Raw genomic sequence first — 24,813 nt, 5'->3', positions numbered from 1 at the left:
CCTGAAGRTATAATTCTCTACCTCCTTTTGCTTTACTGTGTCATTTATTGAATACTTGGTCATCAGACRTTTGATGACCTGAGATCAGAATTTAAAAAGCTGGATTTTGTTCTGCTGGGTGTCAGTTAAGAGTTTTCTTTAAAGACAGGATTGTATTTTTCTTCATTTCAGACTGGAATAAAATCAAGCTCTAGTCCCTGTATATTTTACTAGTTCATTTAGTTCAATGGACCAGCAAAAACTGGTATAAAAGATGACAAAAAACTTAACTCATGGTTGAATGCTGTTCTCTTCTCCATGCTGAGATAGTAGCAACTGATTGCTGTAATCTGTACTTTCTTCCCACTGTGAAATAGCATTCAGACAGCAAACTGTCGTCTTTTCTCTCGGACTCTTTGTGTAGCTGACTGTGGAGGAAGATATCTGAAACACTTTTCACCAAATACCTTTGGTGAAGAAAATGACAGCTTTATAAAATATACCAGGATCAGATTTCCAAATGGACTTAGTATTTGCAGTTTGGCAATAGATTTTAGAAAAGTATTAATCCCATTTAAGCCCTAAAACAAGTAGCCAGCTTTTCAGAAGTGTTCATTGCACTCAGCCCCCAGTTTCACAAAGGTAACATCTGTCAGGGCTGCATTGCTCTGAATATTTGTCCCTGAATCTCAAGTTGCTTTGCTGAACACTTTGGAACAGCTATTCCAGAAGAAGAGGTTTGTCCTAAATCCAGAGGTGTGATACTGCTGTCTCTATTTCTTGGAAACTCGTGCTTCAAAGAAATCCTCCAAATATTGATCAAGTGTTTGGAAAGGTCTCTGTTTCTTCACTTGAATTCCTCAAAGCACTCTTCCTCCAAATTATAAACTTTCTTGCTCTCCAGTCAAATATAAAATCATCCCTGTCTTCCCACAGGCTTCTTAGAGAGGATTCTTTTTTCATCATAACTTGTCAGTCTCATATCTGGGGAGGAAGGGCCAGGGATCTGCTTATTTCGGTAACTGCCATCATTGCAGTATCTACGTGCTCCAGTGCCGAGAATCTGCTGGTGAGCTCCAAAAAATCTGGATTAACAAGTAGCTCTTCCAGAGGAAGAGGAACATGATGCCACGTTCTCCTCAAAATTGAAATGCTTGTAAGACAGGCAACACCCTTCAAATCACTGCTCCAGACAATTTGTCAGCTAGACCTCAGATGATGGCTTTGTCAAGGCTCACTAACTTAATAGGCAAAGAATTCATAGGCCAGAGCCCTATTTGTCTATAATAAATTCAAGTTTATAACCCTTGTTTTTATGATGGTCTGTCTCCACTTCTGAGAGCTTTGGAAGTCTAGGACAATATCCTCCCATTTTAAGATAAAAGTAATTTGTTTCTAGATAGAATTATCATTTCATGTGAATTGATATTAACTATTAGCTATGTCTGTGTACCACAATGTAAAACCAGAATTTGAAAGTAGTAAGTTTTCCTTAGAGCCAAGTGGGAAAAGATGCAAGCTATTCATATCCTGGCCTCTGCTATTAATGATAATTAATGTATTATTAGAGGATTAATGTCAGCAAAAGAAAATTGCACCTCACAGAWATATAACACTTTTTCTACAAACAAGAGACTTTGTTGCTCAGTTATGTAACAAGAAGTGTGTTCCCAACCTTTGCACTGAGAATATCAGTCACATTCACCATTGCATAGATCTATTTTAAAATATTTAAAATATTTTAAAAATCAGTTCTGCCTAGAGTTCTTTATTTGTGGCTTCCCTGCCTTCACTGAAATCTTTTTGGCACTCTATTTGCTAGTACAGTTTTTGCTAAAGAGCASTTCCAATATTGTTGATTTATGAGATCTCTTTTCATAGGTGTTTGGTTTTTTATTTAAACCTTTGATCACAAAGCTTTGTGATTCCATCCATAATTTTGATTTCATATAGGTGGAGGAACTAAGGGTAGGGTTTTATACTTCATAGTCATGAGAGAAAAGTTTGGGAATGTGATCCCTCCCAGAAAGTACAAATATGTTAAATCTTGTTCAACTTAAGTCTAGCTTTTGTGAATTTGCTGGTCTTCCCTGTGGTGTTTGGGTGCCTGGGTTGGGATTACTTGACTTGCTTTTTAAACCAAGGTTAGTGTCTTGAAGCTAGCTCAAGTCCTGGCTCAGACTGTGATCTGCAGTGTCTTAGGCAAGGTAGTTAATTATTTTGTACTTTATTTTCCCAGTCTCTAAAATGGATTTCATAATGATCTCATAGAGCTACTCTAAAAACTAAYGACATCTGAGACATTTGCATCCTAATATTAGAAGCAATTTGTGTTATTATTTAATATTTTTTTCTGAATTAAGGCATTTGATGAATGAGGTTAATGAGGTAATTTCTTGGGGCCGTCACCAGCTTTTTACCAGTGGGAATTAGAAAGAGAAGACAATACTGGCACAGGGCTTTAGAGTAAAATCTCTTGAGGAAAACAGCGTGATATTTTCATACATATTCAGTGTTAACTCAGCATTGTGTAAATCTAAAGAACTAGACAAATAAAATTGCTGAAAAATAGAAGCGCTTAAATTTATATGATACATATGGATAAAGAATCCATCATGTCCAGAATCTTGATAATTGATTAATGGGGCTGCTTGTGGATGAACTCCCACAACTCCCACACGAGCACAGGAGGAGCCCTGCAATCCAGTATGCATGTCTGCAATGTTAAGCATTTTTGCGTATGATCATCTCACTTAATTTTAGGGATCCCTGGGGTCCSTCCATAGGCAGTGAAGGGACAAGAGTGAGAAGGTGCCAAACCCTTTCCACTGTTCCTACCAGGAAGCTAAGGTAACTGCACTTCTAAAAGCAATAGGTGTGAACAGTGGACCTCTCTGGTACTTATTTTTATAGTGTYGTTTCTCATTTTTTAATATCCATGCTGCTTTTTCACTTTACAATATGCTTCCAGAAACAGGTTTATTGTCAAAATGATGCATATAACTGTACTTGCGTGTGGCAAGGGTGCCTTCCGGTGGAGCTCCTATCGTCGTTATTGAAATTCACATTGTACAAGAGTACCCTTCTTCCCCTTTTCAATCCCACTTATTTGATATGATAATTATATCTCCAAAAACACATCTAGCCATATTTCAAGCTTTTTGAAATGCCTGACAACCTGAAGATGGGACCTATCAAGCAAGCAGTAAAAAATGTAATGTTTGTGAAATTCAGTCTGTAACTTGCCCTAGATAAACACAGCCGCCTTTCTTGAATTTAAAATAAACTTTCCCTTTTTAATCATCTTCATATACTTATTTTATGAGAAGTTTTCAAATGGTGATTGCAAAATTGGAAATGATTCTGGTTGGGGCAAATGAGTCAAAATATTTAAACCCAGAAATGGGGCAAATATGTAGTTTTCCCTTAGAAACAGTTTTTGGATAGATCTGCATCTTACAGAATCCAAGTGGAGACAAATGGAGTGCATACGGTAAAGAATCTCTTTTTGAGAAGCAACTTTGGGGTTTATCTATATATGTTTAGGCATTCAGAGGAGCACTAAGGAGCATAAAGCAATACCAGAGCAATTTAACAGCTTAGACTGGTCACCATAGGGGCTGACTTGGATACTGCTGTTCACACTGATGAATATTGAGTCCTCTTGCAGTTACTGATTTCAGTGGGAATTAGACATGTGGGTACCATAGTCCAAAGCTGCATCTTCAGAAGTTCAAGTACCTCTTTAACTCTAGCACTTAGACATTTCTAAAAATTGGCTTGGAGGCCTTGACTCACACGTGGGAACAGCATATGTTGCAGGGCTAAAAAGATGCAGTCCGGATACATCCAGCAACCCCATCATGCCTGGGTGGGTTATGCTGCTTCTGACGCAGCTCCAGAACTGCAACATTTATTTCATGGGTTTATGTTAAAAGACAAAACAAAATCAGCGTGAACAGTGTTGATTAACTCTCCACAACTGGGCTGTCTCAGTGTAGATTGTCACTGCTTGTGAATCAGACCCTTGAGATTCCTAAATTATTTAGGATCTGTTGGAAATGTTACAAATTCATTGAGTTTTATCCTTTTCTTTTTTTTTTTTCCATAACTTTATCATTTTTTAATTACCAAATTAAAAATTTGGAACAGTTTCATATGATTTCTTTTTTAAACCTGACTCAAGTGTTCATTTTTCTTAAAGTAAATGATTCCTGATCAAACTGCTATAGTTAATCAAAGAAAAAGGATACTGCTTTTCAGCCTCAGCCTTCGTATTATGTAGGATCTGTTGGAAATGTTACAAATTCATTGAGTTTTCTTTTTTTTTTTTTTTTTTTTCCATAACTTTATCATTTTTTAATTACCAAATTAAAAATTTGGAACAGTTTCATATGATTTCTTTTTTAAACCTGACTCAAGTGTTCATTTTTCTTAAAGTAAATGATTCCTGATCAAACTGCTATAGTTAATCAAAGAAAAAGGATACTGCTTTTCAGCCTCAGCCTTCGTATTATGTTGCATGGATGAATCTATGACCTAACAAGCACAAACGTTATAAACATTCAGATAGACACTCTTACGCTCTTTCTTTTAATGAAGAGTTTTCTATTTTGAACACTATTAATTGAAGTGATTATGAAGATGCACCTTTTAAAAAATCAGGGAGATGACTGCAGAAGAATCTTAACCTGTAAAGGCATGAAATCTTCAGAGTTCAAGTATTTAATTAGGTGAAGCGACAGCAGCCTTTAAGTTCAAGATGGGACACTTCTGGTTAGAGCTGCTGGGCTTCAATTCAGCTGTGCTGCAGACTAATTTTGTACAGRAAAAAAAATGTATTTTTATTTGTTCTGCTTTATCTATCAGTAAAATAATTTTCTTATGCAGTTACACTGAGAACGGTAACTAGTATCATTAAGTGAAATGAATGAAAATTTTTGGTACGAAAAATTAAGTCATTTATTTTTCTTCATTTGGGGAATGTTTCATATTGTAAGAATATATGATTTGACTTTCAGAGGGTTTCTTGTGCTCTATGTCTCCTTTTGTTCCTGTTCTACTCACATGGAAATTAAGCTCTATATTATTATTAGCTCATAAAAGTGACAGAAATATTAACAAAGTTTAGTTAAATAGCAATATTTTCCTTACAGTGGCTTTAAAGAAGAAACAACATCAGTCAGTTCTTGCTAAGAAAACAGCTATAAATTACATGTATTAAAATTTGCCTGCAGCTATGATTACAAGCAGAGAGACATTTTGGAACAAAGGAAGGATGTCTCCTTCCCTCCCAAGCCTATAATCAAGCTCTGAAAGTCAATCTCCAACTAAYGCACAGAAAACATTCCCAAAGTATCAACCACCAGTTCCTACCCCCCTTTTTTGGAGGGAGGGGTAAGCAGTGAGGAAGACTGGATCTGGAAGACAAGAAAATTATCAGGCTACTTTTAACTGGTTCCTGCCTGAGGGGTTTGGCCAGGGCATTCAGTCATCTGTAGTCTGGGGAAGGTGAAGTAGACTGTGACCTTGCAAATAGAAATTTTACCTGGTGCCTGCTTCAAAGGATGCTCTTCACGCACCTAACACTGGTTACAGCATAGGCACTGGCTATATACAATGCAGAATTGAGGTTTCAGAGAGATATAAACCCTCATTTTTAATGGTGATTCCATGTCTGGCTTGGGTGTATTCAGAATAAATGACAAAAACTTGACAGAAARTGTCACTCTGCACAGAACTGCTATAATAACATCTTAATGGAGTAGTTCACTAATTCAAATCTTGTCCAAAGTGATGAAAGTCAGTAACAGTTCWTACCTGACAACTGTCTAAAAGACCAGTGTGTGAGAAATTAGCTTGGAGATTTCAGTTTCATTTCTGTGGACAAGTTTCTATGTCATAAAAATCATTGCTACATCTGTCCCAGTAATTGCCAGACTCTCGGCTCATCAGGAAAAAACAAGAAACAAGAGAACAAATTGCTCTTTTTATCCCAAGAGAGAGTTCTTTCAGCTTAGAAAAAAAGTCACATTACTGTGGAGATAGGGTAAATAAAGCTGCCCTGTGGTTACCTATGCTCTGTCTTTTTGAAAAAGAATGTTTTCCAGGGTAGTAGCTGCCCACAAAAATGTAGGGAAGCCTACCAGTTACAGCAAAGAACTAGGAACTGAAAAATTAACCTGTATCACTCATACATCATGTGGCCCTCGGCAAAATAAGCCTTTCCTTCAATTTTATCCTATTGCAAAATATGTGACATGCATTCTGCCTCTAACGGTAGCCCTCAGAGTTAAAAGATATTTTCAGCAGGTGCAGATAGATATACATGATTTTCTGTACGGCATAAAAAAGAGATCATTAGTATCAAATAGAGCGGTAGGAKGCATCGCTGAAAACAAGTGGAACTTCTAATTACATATGTGGCGTCCCCCAGGGCTCAGTCCTGGGTCCCATCCTGTTCAACGTCTTCATCAATGACATGGATGAGGGGATGGAGTACCTCCTCAGCAAGTTTGCTGATGATACTGAACTGGGAGGAGTGGCTGACACACCTGAGGGCTGTGCTGCCRTTCAGAGAGACCTGGACAGGCWGGAGAGCTGGGTGGAGAGGAACCTCGTGAGGTTCAACAAGGGCAAGTGCAGRGTCCTGCACCTAGGGAGGAATAACCCCAGGCACCAGYACAAGCTGGGGACTGACCTTGTGGAGAGCAGCTCTGCAGAGAAGGRCCTGGGAGTGCTGGTGGATGACAGGCTGACCATGAGCCAGCAATGTGCCCTTGTGGCCAGGAGGGCCAACAGTCTCCTGGGGTGCGTTGGGAAGAGTGTTGCCAGCAGGTCGAGGGAGGTGATCCTGCCTCTACTCAGCCTCTACTCAGCCCTGGGGAGGCCTCATCTCAAGTCCTGTGTCCAGTTCTGGACTCCCCAGGACAAGACACACATGGAGCTACTGGAGAGAGTCCAGCGTAGGGCTACAAAGATGATCAGAGGGCTGGAGCACCTGCCCTCTGATGAACGGCTGCGAGAGCTGGGCCTCTTCTGCCTGGGGAAGAGAAGCCTGAGGGGGGATCTGATCAATGTGTACAAGTACCTGAAGGGAGGGTGTCAAGGGGACGGGGACAAACTCTTTTCAGTTGTCCCGTGTGACAGGACAAGAGGCAATGGGCAAAAACTGAAGCACAGGAAGTTCGGCCTGAATATAAGCAAAAACTTCTTCCCTGTGAGAGTGACRGAGCACTGGAGCAGGTTGCCCAGAGAGGTTGTAGAGTCTCCTTCTCTGGAGATCTTCAAGGCCTGCCTGGAYGCAAYCCTGTCTAACATGCTCTAGGTGACCCTGCTGAGCAGGGACGTTGGACTAGCTGATCTCCAGGGGATCCCTTCCGGCCTTACTGATTCTATGATTATATGATTCTATAATTCTATGTGTAACTTGCCATTGAAATACTAGAGAATTATAATGGCAATGATAGTGAGCCTCACTTCAGCCCCATGCTAGTCTTGATTTACACTACCATAATTTCATTGCAGTAATGTAGTGTTGAATCAGACCACTAAATAATTTTGTATCTAAGTATCACCATTTAGTGCTGTTAACCTAAGCCACATATGTAAATTATTGCAAATATGTCCGTTGCTGTTGGTTTTGCTAAGTCAAGCAAAGCCTGACTTTGGACAGGATTTGTCTCTAAGYATGCCTGAGGTGTAGAAATCCAGACACTCTTTTCTGCATCTGTGCTAGGCTAAAGATACTGTATGTCCTCAGTGCTTTGAGGACACTTGTGTGGACAGTGTTCCAATATGAAGGAGACCTTTAAAGTAGCTCCTCAGCCCTTGTAGTCATTGATTTCACAGCACTTTAATTCTCCTGCCCTAAAAGATTATAAAGTTAAGAACTCCTGAGATGATGGGATCCATTTCCTTGTTCTATTTTACTGTAAAATTCCTGCATATTTTTGTTTTCCCTTCCAAATCTTTTCCCCTGCTGTCAGAATGTACCTGGCACCTTCATGGGGTCAGGCATAATAACAATTCCCTATGGTAAAAGTGAAAATTGACACCACTAGCCAAAGGTTAAAACAGTGGGAAGATTCTTCTGCCATTTCTTTGTCTTTTGAAAGTACATACAACCATCATTAGGAAATAGTCATACGTCTCGTTACTGCAGCAGTATTTATTTATTATTTTCATCACATTTCCAACTTCATTATTTTTTTTTCTCTTTGAAAATATCAACTGTATAATTGGAACCATCTGCTTGCAGAGACTTGGGTGTGATGTAAGTAAAGATAGGCAAACCATTAAAACTTAATTTAAGATGTTTATCTAAATTTGAGCTGGTTTAAAGTCTCAGAAGAGACGTTGGGGTGAGGTTGCTGTACATTGTTCCCTGATTCAGTCTGGCAACAAAAATACCACAGATTGGTTTATGAATATAGTAAAGAGGAAAACAAAACTGCAAAACTAAATGTACTCACCTTTACCTACATGGTTTGTTTATGTACAAATGTTGTAGTTAGTGAGATGTTTTTAAATACAAGATAGGCTTRTTTTAACTTAAGCTTTCATTTTAGTGTTGGGAGGACTGCTGAACTCTTATTGATTTAAATTTATTTTCATGTAAGTATAGTGATAAATGTTTGTAGCATTTAATAGACACAAAAAGTATTGAATAACATTTTTGAAAATTACTGAGTGATTCACTAGCCTARTGACAAAATAGCCTCTTGTAAAAGGCAAGATGAGCTTTCATATGCACTCATAAGTCAAAGTCCAATTGATTTCCAATAAAATACAGATTTGGAAGTATCTAAATTGCATTTGAAAATAAAACATGAGCTACTAAAGAAATATGGGCCAAAGATATATAGGCAAGAATCTCTGTTTAAATTCTCTAGTTTGGCTCATAGTCGCTTTGCAAATGACGACACTTTTGTTCTATGTCCCAGTTTGATTGCTGAATTTTCCTTCTCYTCACCTGTAATTTATATTTCAAATAGAAAGTAGTCTAAATACACAGTAACAACCCTTTGCCAACCGTTTTTTTAAATTCCTAACTAAAGCARTTTCAGTCTGGTGGACTTGTTTCTTTATTTTCTCACTTCCTTAGATGGTRTGAGAAATAGTAGCTCAGTCCTTTAGGAAGAATATTTTAAAGCTATTATTGCATTTCTCAGGTGGTTGAAGTTACTTGGTGTTTGGCTATCTAAGTTATCTGGTAATTACTTAAAAATGCATATATCTTTTTTTAACTGTAGGCTTAACTTACAATGATGTAATTTGCAGTGAGATCTAAATATAGCTTCAAATCTTCAAAATTTCAAAGAGCTTCAGAATGGAATCTGTTCTGAATTTCCTGATTATTACAGTTAAAAATACCTTCACCAAAAAGTAGTTACATTTCCTGCTATTACAAAAATTGAATGAAAAATCAAGGTCCTTGGGAGTTCTAGAATACTGAAACTTGTTTTTATAACTAACACCGTGAAAGATAAGTTGACATTTAAAGTTGTGACCAAGTCACATGATTGCTGTACTTTTTAGTTTCTAAAGGATCAGAGCATCTTGATTGTACACTCTGTTATTTTGAAAAATAGCAATTGGGGTGGAGGGGAAGCAGAAAAGAGAGAGAAGAAGGAGTCATGCTCATTTATCCTTGTCACCTACAGAGGAAATGCAAAATCATGAACTTGTTTTTTTGATYGGAGACACAGATAACAACAAGACAAAACTGTCACTGATAACACATACCTGCATCTGCACGGTGATATTCAGCAACAATTTGCAACAGCAGGACAAACTGACACAAAAGTTCATCATCTTAAGCTGTAGTGATTTTAAGGTGTTGTTTCAATATGAAGTTAATGAGAAAAATTAGTTTGGTTTTGCTAAGAAAGGAAAAGCTGCACGTTATATGTGCGGAAGGGGTTACAAGTTCTAAAYATTCCTGAACTTTGGGAAAGTCTATTTACGCAACCGACCTTTTAGGATTGGGTCTAAATTTGGCTAAGTTGTCATTGTAAATTTATATGCAGAATCTGTTAATGTTTTGGGATCTTAAACAGTTTATTCTTTAAAAAGTGTTTATCTCATTTTTAATAAATAGCCGTGGAAGCATCCAGCATATCTGATTTTTTTAATAACACTAATAGTGCATAAAGCTACTACCACCACTGCATAAAAAAGCAAGGTCATTGGAAGTGTTAAGATATTAAAATCTGGTTTTGTAACTGACAAAAGGAAGGAGAGGAAGATTTAGTTGGACTTTAAAAATTAAAATTTCAATATTGTTAAAAAATGTAGTAGGACAGACATGTTATAGTCCCTGAAGAAGCACACAGGGAAATTCTTTTTTCCATAATATTTCCACATTCCATGCAGAAAATAAATCATTCTACATATAATTGGACTTGCATGCCRTATCTTTTGAGGATGATTATTGGACTTGGCTTTTGCACCGTAGAAATCATTGCATTGTGATAGAGTGGGGAGCCAAGAAAAGACTATAACTCCAGAATGTTTAACTACACTGGTGTGTATTGCTGTRCACACCAGAAATTACTTTTCATCTGATTACAATGTTTTCTGACAAATCTGAATTCTAAGTAACAATAATTGTATCATTTAAAAAAGCTTTCCCTAAAAGCAGCATGAAAATTGTCATAGTGCATTAGGCTGCATAAAGAGGAAAAAATTCAGCACTGCACACCTGAAGTGCCCTAAAGCCCATATGGGGAAAGTGCATTGGTGTCCCTTATTACTCCTAGTTGATGCTAACAGTGTGTCTGCACAGCCCGATGCAAGACCATTCAGATACTCCTGAGCTAGTTTGCAGCAAGTTAGCTTCACTTGCAATAACAGCCCAAACTGATTAATAGCTGACTTGGGTATAATCGGCAATATGTGCAGTTGCTAACCTGAATGAACATTMCACAAACTGTAATCAAGAGTCTTAGCCTGTTCAGGCTGCAGCTAGTAAGAGCTGCAAATAGGAGGATTTGTGTAGTATCTGTGGCAGAATGTGGCTATACAAGATTTGCTGGGAACAGAAGTCATATAGGTTTTGCTAGGATATCAACTCATACAAGTACTGTCATTGCACTGTACAGACGAGCACTTAGTTTTAACGTCTAAGATTCAGCAGTGTACGTGGAGGTTGTTAATCTTTCATATCAAACCTTTACAACCATTTTGAATATTTTACTACCTCAGTGAAAATGTGTAGAAAATAAAGGTTTAGGAAGTCATCTGAAATAGGCAGTATTTTTGTTTTTATTTTTCCCATGTTTAAATTCATGATTCTCATTGGTATCACATGTGTTGTCTAGAACCTCRAGATGAATGGGAATGTTGATAGTCAGGTTAAACGAGTAACCAATATGCATGAACTTGGTAGTATTCTAAAGGGACTGGACCTTTATGTAGGTAACAAAATGGTAAAGTGAATTAAAGTAGATCCTAWTAAAAAATTTTAAAGGGATATTAACATTTCATCTCCCAAGGCTTAAAGCAATCTCTAAGTAAAGAACAAGGTGAGACCTGAAGTAAGAACAAATTATGCCATGTTTTCTTCTGTAACATGCTGGCTGTTGTCAGAGTCTTGGTTTGATTTATCTGTGGACTCTACCAGGGCATAAATGCATACTGTCACAGGTACTGTAGGAATATTTAATGGGTCCAGAGTGGAATTTGTGAAATAGATAAACTAAAATAATGATTTTTTTCCAAATCTTGTTCGCACATTTTGTGTTCCCATTGAAARGGAAGAGGCTGTGTTTGAGACTAGTGCGTAGTCACCTCTGGGTGGTATGTAAAGGGATTCTGCAGGTACAGTAACTATCATAGATTAGACAGTAATCTTTTAGCAAGATAAAATGAATTTAGATGYCTTAAATATGTAGAATGTCTTCATTGGCCCAGGAGGAAACAAACTATCAAACTGTTTCACTTAACTTGGGTTCAGAAGTGAGGATTTATACCCAGAAGAGAGTAACCAGTGGGTGGAAGAACTCTCTTTTGGTTTTCTTGATGTATATTTACCCAAATATATTTTGATAATTCTCCCTGTTAACTGAATAATTATTTAAACATTTTTTTTGCTTTAATAGTAGATATCCTTGATAAGCTAGAGGAAAGTCATAACTTGAAATAAAATAGGTTATGAAAGGATTGTAAACACTGAACTGTGTTTACTGTGGAATTTTCTGGCAGTCTTGCAGATGTGAATTTGAAAATGTGGATGACCACCCAGTACATGGGCTTATCCTCACACTGCCATCATTTTTGTTGTATCAGCTGTCATTTTATGGTGAAGTGTTCTATTGATTGCAAGGATCTCAATAGAACTGCTTCATCCATAAAAATAAAGCATGAGGAACTGAAGCAAAAGTATACAATGCTAGCACAGCTCACATGCGCAGGATGAAGATGAGCACAAGATGCCCATCTTCAAAAATAGCTTCTTTGCATGGCCGTTTCTTTTTAGAATGCTGAATGCCAATGGAGTTCTGGTTTTAGTCCTTGTTAAAACTGGAGGAGTTGTTGGTATAAATCCCCTCATCACCAAATTTATTGATGGCATATAATGTGAGGTACTTCATTGCTTCCTTGTGCTTTCCTGTTGTTTCTTAGATAATGGTGTTTTTTCCCCTGCACATACCAAGTGCAATTGGTTCTGGCCAGTAGATATGGTAGTCAAAGTACAAAGGTACTTGCAGGGAGAAATACTTGGAAGCAGCAAAACAAAATTTGTTCCTAGCTATAGCTGTTTATCTAGAGGAGAAGCTGAAAATAGTAAAAACATGGTAACATCTTTTCCCTTCAAGTAAGCTTAAAATAAGCCAAGAACCTTGAGTTTGGCTAATTGATGAGAAGATTTTAATTATAAAGAGTGGTCCCTTTAGGAAACAACTACATTTTGAAAGAAGCTAGAAGAAATGTTTGTAAAGTTTAGTGAACAAAATTCAAGCTGTTGTCCAGGATTATGCTATTAAGTGTATTAATGGCATTAAATCAGTTCCAAGAAGGTTCACAGATTGGCTGTTTATCAGCTCAGTCACATATGTGTGCTTGCTAATGTTAAATTTTTTTAAAACTAGTTCAAAAATGGCTTTAGTCAACTGATTTGTCTGTTGGRTTTGTAACTAAAAAATTCACCTGAATGACCAGCACAGATTAAAATTCTTCATGAATCCATTTCACAATTCCTAAATAGCCAAATCCCTCTTCAAATCATGAATATAATGAGCATCTTTAAATAAATGGTGTTTGTTCAGTCAATGTAGAGGTGTAAGAACTGGCATAATGGAACATATGAATAATCTGTTCCAATATTTATCCRGTCTAATCTATGACCTGTAATCAGAGATAGGCAGAATGAATTGCTAATGSCCTTGGACAATGTTACAGTGCTGTACTGTGGGAGATGTTTATGTCTGACCCTCCTACTGTCAATATTCTCAGGTTCATAAAGATTATTACCTTTCGCAAACACTCTAGTTCAAAAGATACTATCAAACTATCTAGAGATAGTTTGAAATATCTCTAGTTCAAAAGAATACCTCATTTTTAGACCTGATAGTGAAAAAGCTAAATATTTCCCATGAAATGCTGAATACTTCAAACTTCTGTCAAATTCAAAAGATACATGAATAATGGTTCATATACAAGAGCGATTAGAACCAGAAGAGCTTTAGCTGTTGAATTTCTTCACTGTTCCTCTTTCATTTTGACAATACATTCTTTATACTTCTTCTGCATTTTCAAATTATTATTCGTTGGCTTGTTTGTTTGTATTCTGTTGGGGTGTCATGTTTATTATCGCATTATTCCTACTTTTGTTTTTCTCTACATGTATTTTTCTAGGACTTACGGTTTTGTGTTTCATGTAATTGCACATGCACACATGCATGCTGAGCTGGTTTGAGTGACAAAGTCAAATTAAATAGCAGTTTATGTAGGATTACATTCTTGCCTCTAGACCATGAAGAAAACTTAGATATCCAACCCCTGTTCCCAGTTGTCTTTCATACAGATAATGTGTATCCAAAGACGAGAGATAACATTATCAGAAGGTATCACACAGGTGCCGTAAACATTGTATCAGAAATAATTGCAATATAAAGTGTGCTGTTCTAATACATATTAGATTGTAATGAAAATATAATGCTCTTTCTGTTGTCATCAATCTTTTTGTTTTAATGAACTGCTGGTTTGGAAGCTAACTACACTTTTGGCAGTGTCTCCTTGACAGTTAGTGTAGTTCATTGCAGTGCATACAAGGGAGTTAACTTGGGCTTATACTGAAACAATACTAAAAGTTACATTTCTGTAGAATTTCTTTTATTGTGCAAATATAATGATACAGAATCTAATGGGTTATAGAAGCATTTGTTTGTGGCATGTCATGATTTGGCATCAGACAGTTTTTTGCTGCTGTGTTAATCACAATTAATTGTCATTACCCATATGCTTTCTCTTGAATGAGSAAAATTCACCACAATAACTCTACCGTGAGAAGAACTTCATGTTGTTATTTTTCTTTTGATGTAGATAGGTAAGAAACCCTGCAAAGTAGCTTAATAGCTTACAGTTATTTGAGATCTGACATGAATGTTACTTATCTACTACTTCCCTACTTTTAAAAGAAGTAGCTGCAGTATGAAAGTCCTAAGAATTATTTTTCACAGGACAGTGCCATCTTCAGTGCAAAAAAGTGTTCCTGTCCTTCAGAAGAGAAAGCAAACCYGCTTTCCTAAACACTAAATGTAGTGTTGGAAAAAGTCAGAGTAACCAGTACGACATACTCTCTGTCCATTTTGTTAACAGCAAGAGTGCTGTTGCAGACTTCTGTGTTAAAATCACATAACACTTCCTTTTTTGGACCCTGAATTGGAATCAGGTATCTAATTCCTGAAGAAAAGGAGCTGTCAATGTTCTTACAAGTAGTATTTGTAACTTCTGAGGAACTTCCAAGGGCAGTAGCGGAAAAGTGTCTGAAAATGTGAGATCTTTCCAGAATTATCTGTTGTCTGATTGTTTAACTATTTGGGGTTTTATCCTTCCGTTGAGCACATTGCCTATGAAATTGAACTTTGACAAAAAGAATTCATTTAATCTAAAAAATCAAGTCATTAATCTTTCTGAAATTCGTGCCTTAACCAGCTGTTAATGACAGTATGAACAATTTAGTAGTTTACTGTATTTCGGAATTCTTATTGTGTCTCAATGAGTTTTTACTAGCGCATCTAAGATTTCCTTGATTTCCATCTAAACTTTGTGGGTCAGAGTTTCTTTAAACTTAACAGTTTTTCAAATCCTTCCTAAAGTCTGTGCACATTTGCTTGGACCAGAAAGGGATTTTGATGCGGATGCTTGTTTCATTATTCACACGGAAACCTAATGAACTTTGTGTGCAATAAATGTGTTTCATTATGAAAGCAATTCACAGCTCTAGAAATATAAAGCAGCCTTCGCAGCCGTGGTGTTATGGGGCAGTGAGGAGCGCAGGTGATGGAAACCATGCCGTGCACCTGCCTGCAGGAGCACCCTGGAGCAGGGGCTCAGCTGTGATGGCAGTAAGCCACAGTATCCTTCTCTTGGTGCTCAGGGTAAATRCGATTATGCCAGCGTGTGATGGGAAGGAGAGTGGGCCAGTGGAGAGCATGGGAAGTTAGGGAGTGATTTCTCTGAGTTYCTACTTGCACACTCGTGATTCCTGGTCTTATTTGCATGCGTCAAAATGCAAAGAAATTGTACATTTCTGCAAACAGTATTGCTTTCCATTTTTGATAGGAAAAGTAATGGCATTTGAAATTCAGCTTGGCAAATACTGATACAAGTGAAAAAAATRGAAAACTTAAATGACTCCAGCCAGCCATATAATGCCACAAGCTTTGGCGTTCAGCCTTTGAATTATTTCAGCATGTTCTGATTATTTAGTGTCTCCAGCCATGCTTAATAGATGCTTTATCCCAAAGTAAGTGTTTCTTCCTATTACATTACAGAAAACCCAATTGCTTCAGCCATTTTGCTGTACAGAGAGCACGTATCTTCCTTTTGGTGAAGCTGATTCCTTTTTAGCCAGCCAGAGTACTTATTCTGCCACACAGAGATCAAGCTGTCTCAAATTCTCTTATACTCTTTGCTATTTATTGGAATGCTAATGCTTGGAGAGGGCTAATGCCAAAAGAGAATTAGGAGTGATAGCAAACAGTAAATGAGGTATGGCACTTGAGTTGTAGCAGGACAATGAAACAGCCTTAGTGYTAGTAAGTTACAGAAGCATCATATCAAAGAGTAGAGAAGAAGGAATGAGGAATCAAGCATGAGGAATTGAAAACTATGCATTGTATCAGGCACTRGTACCCAGGGGGTCACAAGATGTGGTAGCTGGGAGGCCATGCAGAGCACATCAGGTAAGTTGTGCTTTCTATCGTTCCTAAAAATTGTTCCCCATTTAAATTCACAAAAGTAGCACTACATCGTCTTTCACAACTGTAATTAAAGCCAGACTCAATTGTTATGTTCATAGATCATTTCCATGTAGCARTTAGTAARCAAGTGAGAAGTTGATATTTTCTCWTTTCTACATTTCTCTCTCTTTTTTTCCTCCATCCTGACCCAGTTCATGTTTTTGACTTGTTGCAAATATTTTGACAATTAAACCTCAGTCCTCATCTGTTATAAATTCTCAGACTAACTTCATCAGTGAATATCTAAGCTCCCAGGTAGAGCCTTGATCATTCCTCATGTCTATTATAGTAATAGAAACAACAGAAATTAAAAAAAAAAAAACTATTAGAAAGATTTGAAACTGTTTTTTTTTCCACAACAACCAAATGTTGTGGAGACTTACATGTCCCACTTCTAAAAATCCAAATTCCTTCAMAATATAAGGAGAAGGTATGAGCATGGAAACTAATGAATAAGAAGAATGGTGGGATGAAAGGAAGGAATTCAAGCAAAAGAAAATAACAGTATGATAAAATAGAAATCAGTACCTAACCATGAATGCTAGAACAGAACGACCTCCTGAAAGAACAATGTGCCATACTTGAGTCATTGCGCCTTCAACACCTGTTGCACTTAATTCTGTAACAATTTGCCACAGTGTTTTTCTTAGGATTTTCATTCAAGATGTCTACTTTTCTCAGTGCTGTTTTCTTCACATTTTTTAGTCTACATTTACCTATGTAAATATCAGACTGCATGTGAAATTTTATCCAATAATATGACCKCTCTACTTATTTCACTAGTATTCTTAAAGATTTTCATTCTGCCACACATACAGTTCTAAACTTCTTCAGCTGTTTAAACTGTTACATTTCAGACTAAGATAAAAGKTCCTTCTAAATTAAACATATTTTTTCATATATTTCAAAGCTTATCATTACCTCTGGCAATTACCTCAGCTGTAAGGAGATAGATTTGCAATCAGTGGCTATTTCATCACTTTGAACACAGGTGCTGACTTAGGCGCACTGCTAGCAGAGGTGTGTAATTAGCTGAATTCCAGGAACTACTGCATTTCTGAAACATTCCTCTGAGTCACAGTTTTCCTTACATTCTTCCGTATTCCTACATTGATGCTAATTTAGTGCTGCACTAATTCAGACACTTTAAGTTAGGGCATGTAGCTAACCACCCATCTTCAGGGCTTGTTTGGGGAAGGAAGGAGGGAAGGAAGAGTTGAGCAACCTTGTTGASTTCACTTGTTTGGGCAAAGGTAGTCCAGAGGACCTGAATAGAGATGTAATACAGTCCTTCTTCCGCATGGTTGTAGACAGAGTCACAGCTTAATCTTTCATTTCATGTCTTTTCTTTTTTCCATGGACTATTTACCACAGCAATACTATTGAGTCTGGCAAGGGATGTCAAGGACAATAGGAAGGGCTTCTTCAAATACATCAGCAGCAAGAGGTGGACTAGGGAAAATGTGGGCCYGCTCCYGAATGGGGYGGAGRCCCTGGTGACAAGGGATACAGAGAAGGCAGAATTACTRAATGCCTTCTTTGCTTCAGTCTTCACTGCTAAGGGCAGCCCTCAAGAATCCTGTAGCCTGGACRTGAGGGAGAAAGTCTGGAGAAGGGAAGACTTTCYTCTGGTTGAGGAGGAAAGGATTAGAGACCTTCTGGGCAGGCTAGACATCCACAAATCCATGGGCCCGGATAGGATGCACCCACGGGTCCTGAGGGAGCTGGTGGATGTTGTTGCCAAGCCACTCTCCATCATCTTYGAAAGGTCCTGGAGATCTGGAGAGGTGTCTGAGGACTGCAAGAAAGCCAATGTCACTCCAGTCTCCAAGAAGGGCAAGAAGGAGGACCCAGGCAACTCTAGGCCAGTCAGCCTCACCTCCATCCCTGCAAAGGTGATGGAACAGCTCATTCTGGATGTCATCTCCAGAAATATGGAGGAAAAGAAGGTGATTAGCAGTAGCCAGCATGGATTCACCAAGGGGAAATCCTGCTTAACCAGTCTGACAACCTTTTCTGATGGCATGACTGGCTGGGTAGATGAGGGGAGAGCAGTGGACGTTGTGTACCTTGACTTCAGCAAGGCTTTTGACACTGTCTCCCATAACATCTTCCTAGATAAACTCAGGAAGTGTGGGTTAGATGAGTGGTCAGTGAGGTGGACTGAGAACTGGCTGAAAGGCAGAGCTCAGAGGGTCGTYGTCAATGGCATGGAGTCTAACTGGAGACCTGTAGCAAGCAGAGTTCCTCAGGGCTCAGTCCTGGGTCCCATSCTGTTCAACTTCTTCATCAATGACCTGGATGAGGGGACAGAGTGCCTCCTCAGCAAGTTTGCTGATGATCCCAAGCTGGGAGGAGTGGCTGATCCACCTGAGGGTTGTGCTGCATTCAGAGAGACTTGGACAGGCAGGAGAGTTGGGCGGAGAGGAACCTTGTGAGGTTCACCAAGGGCAAGTGCAGAGTCCTGCACCTAGGGAGGAATAACCCCAGGCACCAGCACAAGCTGGGGGCTGACCTACTGGAGAGCAGCTCTGCAGAGGACATGGGAGTCTTGGTGGATGACTGTTTGACCATTGCGTAGCAATGTGCCCCTGTGGCCAAGAAGGCCAATGGTGTCCTGGGGTGCATGGGGAAGAGTGTTGGCAGCAGGTCGAGACAGGTGATCCTGCCCCTCTCCTCAGCCCTGGGGAGGCCTCATCTCGAGTCCTGTGTCCAGTTCTGGGCTCCCCAGGACAAGACACACATGGAGCTACTGGGGAGAGTCCAGCGTAGGGCTACAAAGATGATCAGAGGGCTGGAGCACCTGCCCTACGAGGAGCGGCTGCGAGAGCTGGGCCTCTTCAGCGTGGGGAAGAGAAGACTGAGGGGGGATCTTTATCAATGTGTACAAGTACCTGAAGGGAGGGTGTCAAGGGGACAGGGACAAACTCTTTTCAGTTGTCCCGTGTGACAGGACAAGAGGCAATGGGCAGAAACTGAAGCACAGGAAGTTCGGCCTGACCGTGAGGGGGAATTTCTTCCCTGTGAGAGTGACRGAGCMCTGGACCAGGTTGCCCMGAGAGGTTGTGGAGTCTCCTTSTCTGGRGATCTTCAAGGCCTGCCTGGCTGCAACCCTCTTTCTAGCATKCTSTAGGTGMCCCTGCTGAGCAGGGAGGTTGGACTAGATGATCTCCAGAGGTCCCTTGCAACCTTACTGATTCTATGATTCTATGATTTTTAGAAAATACGTTGAGGTACCGTTTTAAAAAGAGATCTAGTTGCTAATTCACATCCCCACTCAACGTGCCTGTGCATGAAAAGACTATTTTGCATCTCATATGTGTTTTTGTTGCCTGAGGGTGATCTGAAAGCAGAAGGGTTGAATGTTCTTTTCTCTGAWGCTTCCTATTTACTTCTGATAGGAGGCTCTTTGGTTAGTTTGATACTTTTATTATGGGTCAGTAACTGTCAGTACTAGATATTAGCAAGCTGTTTGTAGCTGAGATAAAATTAATACTGAAAAAGCACTCTCTGGTCTTTTAATTAATCCCATAGGAAAGTAAAACYTCATTTAAGTTAGAAGTTTAGCTGTTGGCAGCATCAGGAAAAGCTGGTTTCACTTCACTGAACTGAATTAAAACTGCACATTAATGGAATTAAAGCATGCTGCCCAGTTGTCGGCTTTGTAAACCTTTACATCCGCCAAAGCAAAGGGTTAGAAGCTTTATAAACAACCACACTGCTACCTCCAGTCTGTGACATAAGAAACAGCATGCTGAAAATACATCATAAAAACAGGTAGTATTAGCATTTCCATCACTGCTGCCCAGGTGGAACTTCTTTGGTATCATATTTATTGGTCTTTTTTTAATATTGTGAACAATAATGAATAACTCKTAACTCTAGTTTTGTATTATTCTTTTTGCATGGAATATATCGATAGGTAAATGCAGTTTATATACTTTTCTTCTGTGTGATAKCTTCGGAGTTAGGAACTTGAGAACACTGTTCAGAACCCAATATTCATTGAAGTCTCTATCCAGTCTGGGGCAGGAGCCGGAGCACGAAGTCTTTAGGAGAAAGTGGAAGAAAACTCTTTGTCAATAGCTGAAATCAACTGATTTAGGAAATAAATACATTTAGAAAGAAGCCAAAGAGGCAAAGAATTTTAAGCAGTTTTGACTTGTCAAAGCAAGGATATATTGGAAACAAAGAATGCCTTAATCAGAGTTCTGGCAAATGGAGAACAACTCTCGTTGGTAGGAGGTGGGCTGGGAGGTGAAAGTTGATGGCTTTTCTAGTACCCTGTATGTAAAGATGATGTGTATTACTTTTATAMATGCAAAAGAGAAAAGAGAAGAAATTTTAGGGGTTGTAGGAACTTCTTTGTTACACCTTATTGTTAGTATAATGTTATTGACATTATTATTTCCATAGGAATAGTTTCAAAAATATGTTGACACCAGGCTGCTCTACCTATTCTTAGTATTACACAAAGACATGAAACAACAGGTCTTGCCTCAGAAACAGGTTTAAAGCAAAGATTAACAATGTACCCACACTAAAAAGCAAAGATAAGCTCCTTTCTTTCCTCTTTTGCCCTTTGTATTTAGAATCACATTCTTTGTTTCTTCATTCATATAAACTGTCTTACACAAAGAGTATATTCCCATTGTTTCAATGAACTAAAATTAAATAGAATTAAGTTAAAACTGTAATATTTTACAGGCATAAGAGTTTATGAGATTCATTTCTTCAGGGAAAACCCAAATTGGGTGGCTGGAGTAATTCTGAGTACTATATTTTAGTAGTATTTTTTATTTTGATTAAAGCTATTGAGAAGTTAATTCCGTAACATTTGAGAGAAAGGGTAGCATGTTTATAAGCCCAAATGACAAACTTTGACTACTTAGATCTGTGATCTTCTTTCCTAAATATCTCAATATGATTGTATCAATGTTTAAGCACTCATTGTGGAGAATGAYGGTGGCAGTAACTCATTAGTTGTTTTATTTCTTTTATATTGCCAAGTGTGTCGTACATGATCTTTGCCACGTGCACAAGTATGTTAAGCATTTCTGCTGGTTCCRCTACTTTGGCAGAGGTCAAAGAAGTCATCAGGAGCTTTATCTTTTAAAGTCAGACGGTCAGTTAGGGACAACATCAAAATGTTATTGCTATCTCGAATTGAGTAGCCACTTCTGTCAAACTGTTATTAAACTGTGTTTTGATTTTCAGCTGGCAATGTATTCATGGTGATGTTTTAGAAGCTTGTACTGAGCATCATATTTTATAAAATACCCCCCCAAAATTAGATTTAATAACACCAATTAAGAATTACTTTTGCAAAAAAGAGACTAAGGCTTCACTCAGACTGTACGTCACAAATATCTAGTATTCGAAAAAGATTTCTAAGGAGGGGAATATTGCCAATACTTCAGCTCCTCACTTGAAAGGAGTAAGCTATGAGGTTCCTTGTGTTATTCTACATAATTAGATAGTAATTCCAGTGAGGGTACTGATGACATCTAGTGCTTGAGTGTTTGATARTTTCAGCAGAATACTGAAATGAAATTGCAACTTTAATTCATACTTGTTATGGCATTATATTACTTAATAGAGCATCTGATACAAAACAACAGTGCTGGCCTAGTCAGTTTTTTCCCTCTACCACTGAAATGTGTTGAGGATTTTGTTTTCTCATGGATCTTCTTTTCTCTCTGAATAATCTTCTTCTTGCATTTTGCCAGTTCTGGATAATGCTTTTGGTTAGTTTGATGTGGCTGCTTTAGGAAGCCATAACGATTACTGCGCTGGGGTATCTGCCCGGTAGGAGCGACGACATGGGATGAATTCTTATATAGCTGCGGAGAAGGATTAGAGGGTTCTGGGTACCCTGCTCCTCTGATGAGGCATTATGTCAAAATGCCTCTGATATGTCAAAATACTCTGATTTGCCTAAATGGATGGCTTCTAGCAAAGCTGGCATMTGGAAGTGTTTGAGACTGGGCACCTAAAATCAAGGAACCTGGTGCTGCTAATCATTTCTGGAAATGTTGTTTGCTGTCATTCCAATTTTACATTCCAACAATGATACTGCTTAGCAAGTTTATAATTAGTGCTTTCAACAACCTTTAAAAGTAGTAATTGTATGTTTTAAAGAATAATAATTTGTATTTATTAAAAGATGTCCAATGAGTACTGGAATGCAAGAATAATTTATGTGTGCAAACAATATACATGCAGAGAAGTAATATTTGGTGCATGTCAGTGTGTGCAGTGTCAWACAGCAGTTCTTTTATAACGCCATCATGAATCATATAATGACAGAAATCTCAGTCTTTGTTTATCCTTTATATAAAATGGTTTTAAACCATGTGATCTGTCTGAGAGGTTATAACCTTTAGGTTTCACATTAGGTAGTCTGGGTTAATTATCAATCCTCAGATGCAGTAAAATGCATCATTGCTTTTGAGGTGGGGACTGAGAGTCTAATACAGAGATCAGATTGGCCCCTTTTTCATTTCAATGATTCCAATACAAGAGCAATAATTCATCAGAATTTTATAAATTTTATAAATATTTTTTCTGGTACTAAAGATAGGGAAATGCTAAAATCTTTTTCAGGAAAAGAAAAAAAATGCTTTCACAATTCAAGGCAGTTCAGTCAGTCATGGTGGGATGTAAATATTGCAGCTCTGCTTGTAACAGTATACCATGGCTCTAATAAGGAGGAGATCTTTCAAAAATGACAGATTCCTTTTTCTTTCTTTTTCTGTCGTCATGCTTCCTTTTCTTATGGCAGCATTCCTTTGAAAAACAGAAGAGTACTTACAGCCGAGCGAGTTGGTTGAGGTTTACACCGTGTTGTGTGCAGATATTTGTGAAATATGCAGCCAGATTCCTGGCTCAATCATTCRGTTGCTTCTTTGTCATGTCTTAATAGTCCTCTTTTTCCCACAAGGTATGTAGCATTTGGYATCAACAGTATAGCTCAGGGATGGCTTTGTCATCCTTTCTTTGGAAAGAGACTTTGAAATAAGTGCAAATTAGGGGGCCACCGTGTGCATCATCTTCCTTCCTCTCCATGGGGTACTTATCCTCRTGCTAGCCATACTCTTCCATCTCTAGGTGCAACTTCAGAGAATAATGTTTTGGAGAGCCAATCGACATGGAGAAAATGAGGAGGACTTATGGCTCTGCTCTGCTACTTCCTTCTCATATGTACAAGGGAACTACTCTATGTGGAGGCTATTTTTCTCCTACTCCTCATTCTTTTAGTGTGGGAAGCAGTACAGGACTGTAAGGATATATATTGTCTTCCAGCTATGTAGAGRGAGAGGAACAAAAGAAAAGCCACAACCTAACCCTTAAGTTCAAAAAAATGCAGGAACACCAGAAGAAAGTAGTTTTAAAATATACATTCTAAGTYATTTGAAAGAAGCAAACTCATTGTGAAATTTTAACTAATATTCATATAATACTATTTGGCAATGTTCAACCCACTCAGCTACAATCTGTTCATACTGTGACACCAGAGGAGACTCCTGATASTGCTGTCCATTTGGTGCTTTGTGATAAAACAGATAAAAACTCTGCAGTTCTTCTAGTGAGGGGAATATATTTTACCCAATACTCAGCATATGGATGAGTACAGCAGTTTCCTAAAATGAAGCAGGAGTATAATGGTCCCAACTGGAAATACAACCAGGTAGCAGACCTTTCATTTATCCTGTGACATATCATGTGTCACAACTCTATCTGCTACCTAGAAATATCGCATCTCCTCTGTCAGATGGCAAATATTGGGTATGTTACAGGAGAAGATGCATGTAAAATAGGTATGTTGCTCACTAATGTTGAATATATTAGCTTTTAATGAAAATAAGCTCTATTTCTTCTGAATAAACAGCTTGAGTTGTATACAAAGTTTGAAAGCAAGACAAAATCTACAGTTAGGAGACTCAATGATATAAAATTACCCTAATTTCTTTTCTAAATGTATTTTTCATTATTAATTTTTGATCTCACTATGTTACCTATATTATGATGATACCGTTTAAACTGGTCATAGCATGCATGCAGATGATTCTGCTTTTCTTCTTTTTTGAAATGCACTGCCATTGACTGAAGTTGTGTTATTATCAATTTATATTTACATCCAGATATTCAATTATATTCTATAGGTYAAAGTACAATAGTTAATGTATACTGCATAATATATTGGATTTATATAAGATAGTAACAATTTCTGAGGTTCCTGAGTCATGACAACACAACATACAAGAGAAGCCATTAGACCTCAGGTTTTAAAATCAAAATGATTTTCTGCTGTTAATGTGGTTCTCAAAAAGGCTATCTTTCCTTAGAAAATTTCATATTGTTT

General features: G+C 38.1%; 1 protein-coding gene across 1 annotated transcript in view; it reads left to right on the top strand.

The window, feature by feature from the left end:
* The window catches only part of DLG2 (discs large MAGUK scaffold protein 2), a 1,005,691-nt gene that overhangs the window by 741,211 nt on the left and 239,667 nt on the right, over positions 1-24,813 (top strand). The window lies entirely within an intron of this gene.

This window comes from Rhea americana, unplaced genomic scaffold (genome assembly GCF_003343005.1).
Source record: "Rhea americana isolate MKP2758 unplaced genomic scaffold, rheAme1 scaffold_235, whole genome shotgun sequence".
Classification (NCBI taxonomy): Eukaryota; Metazoa; Chordata; class Aves; order Rheiformes; family Rheidae; genus Rhea; species Rhea americana.
Note: the sequence above shows the minus strand (reverse complement) of the source record. Positions and strands in the feature narration are given on the sequence as shown.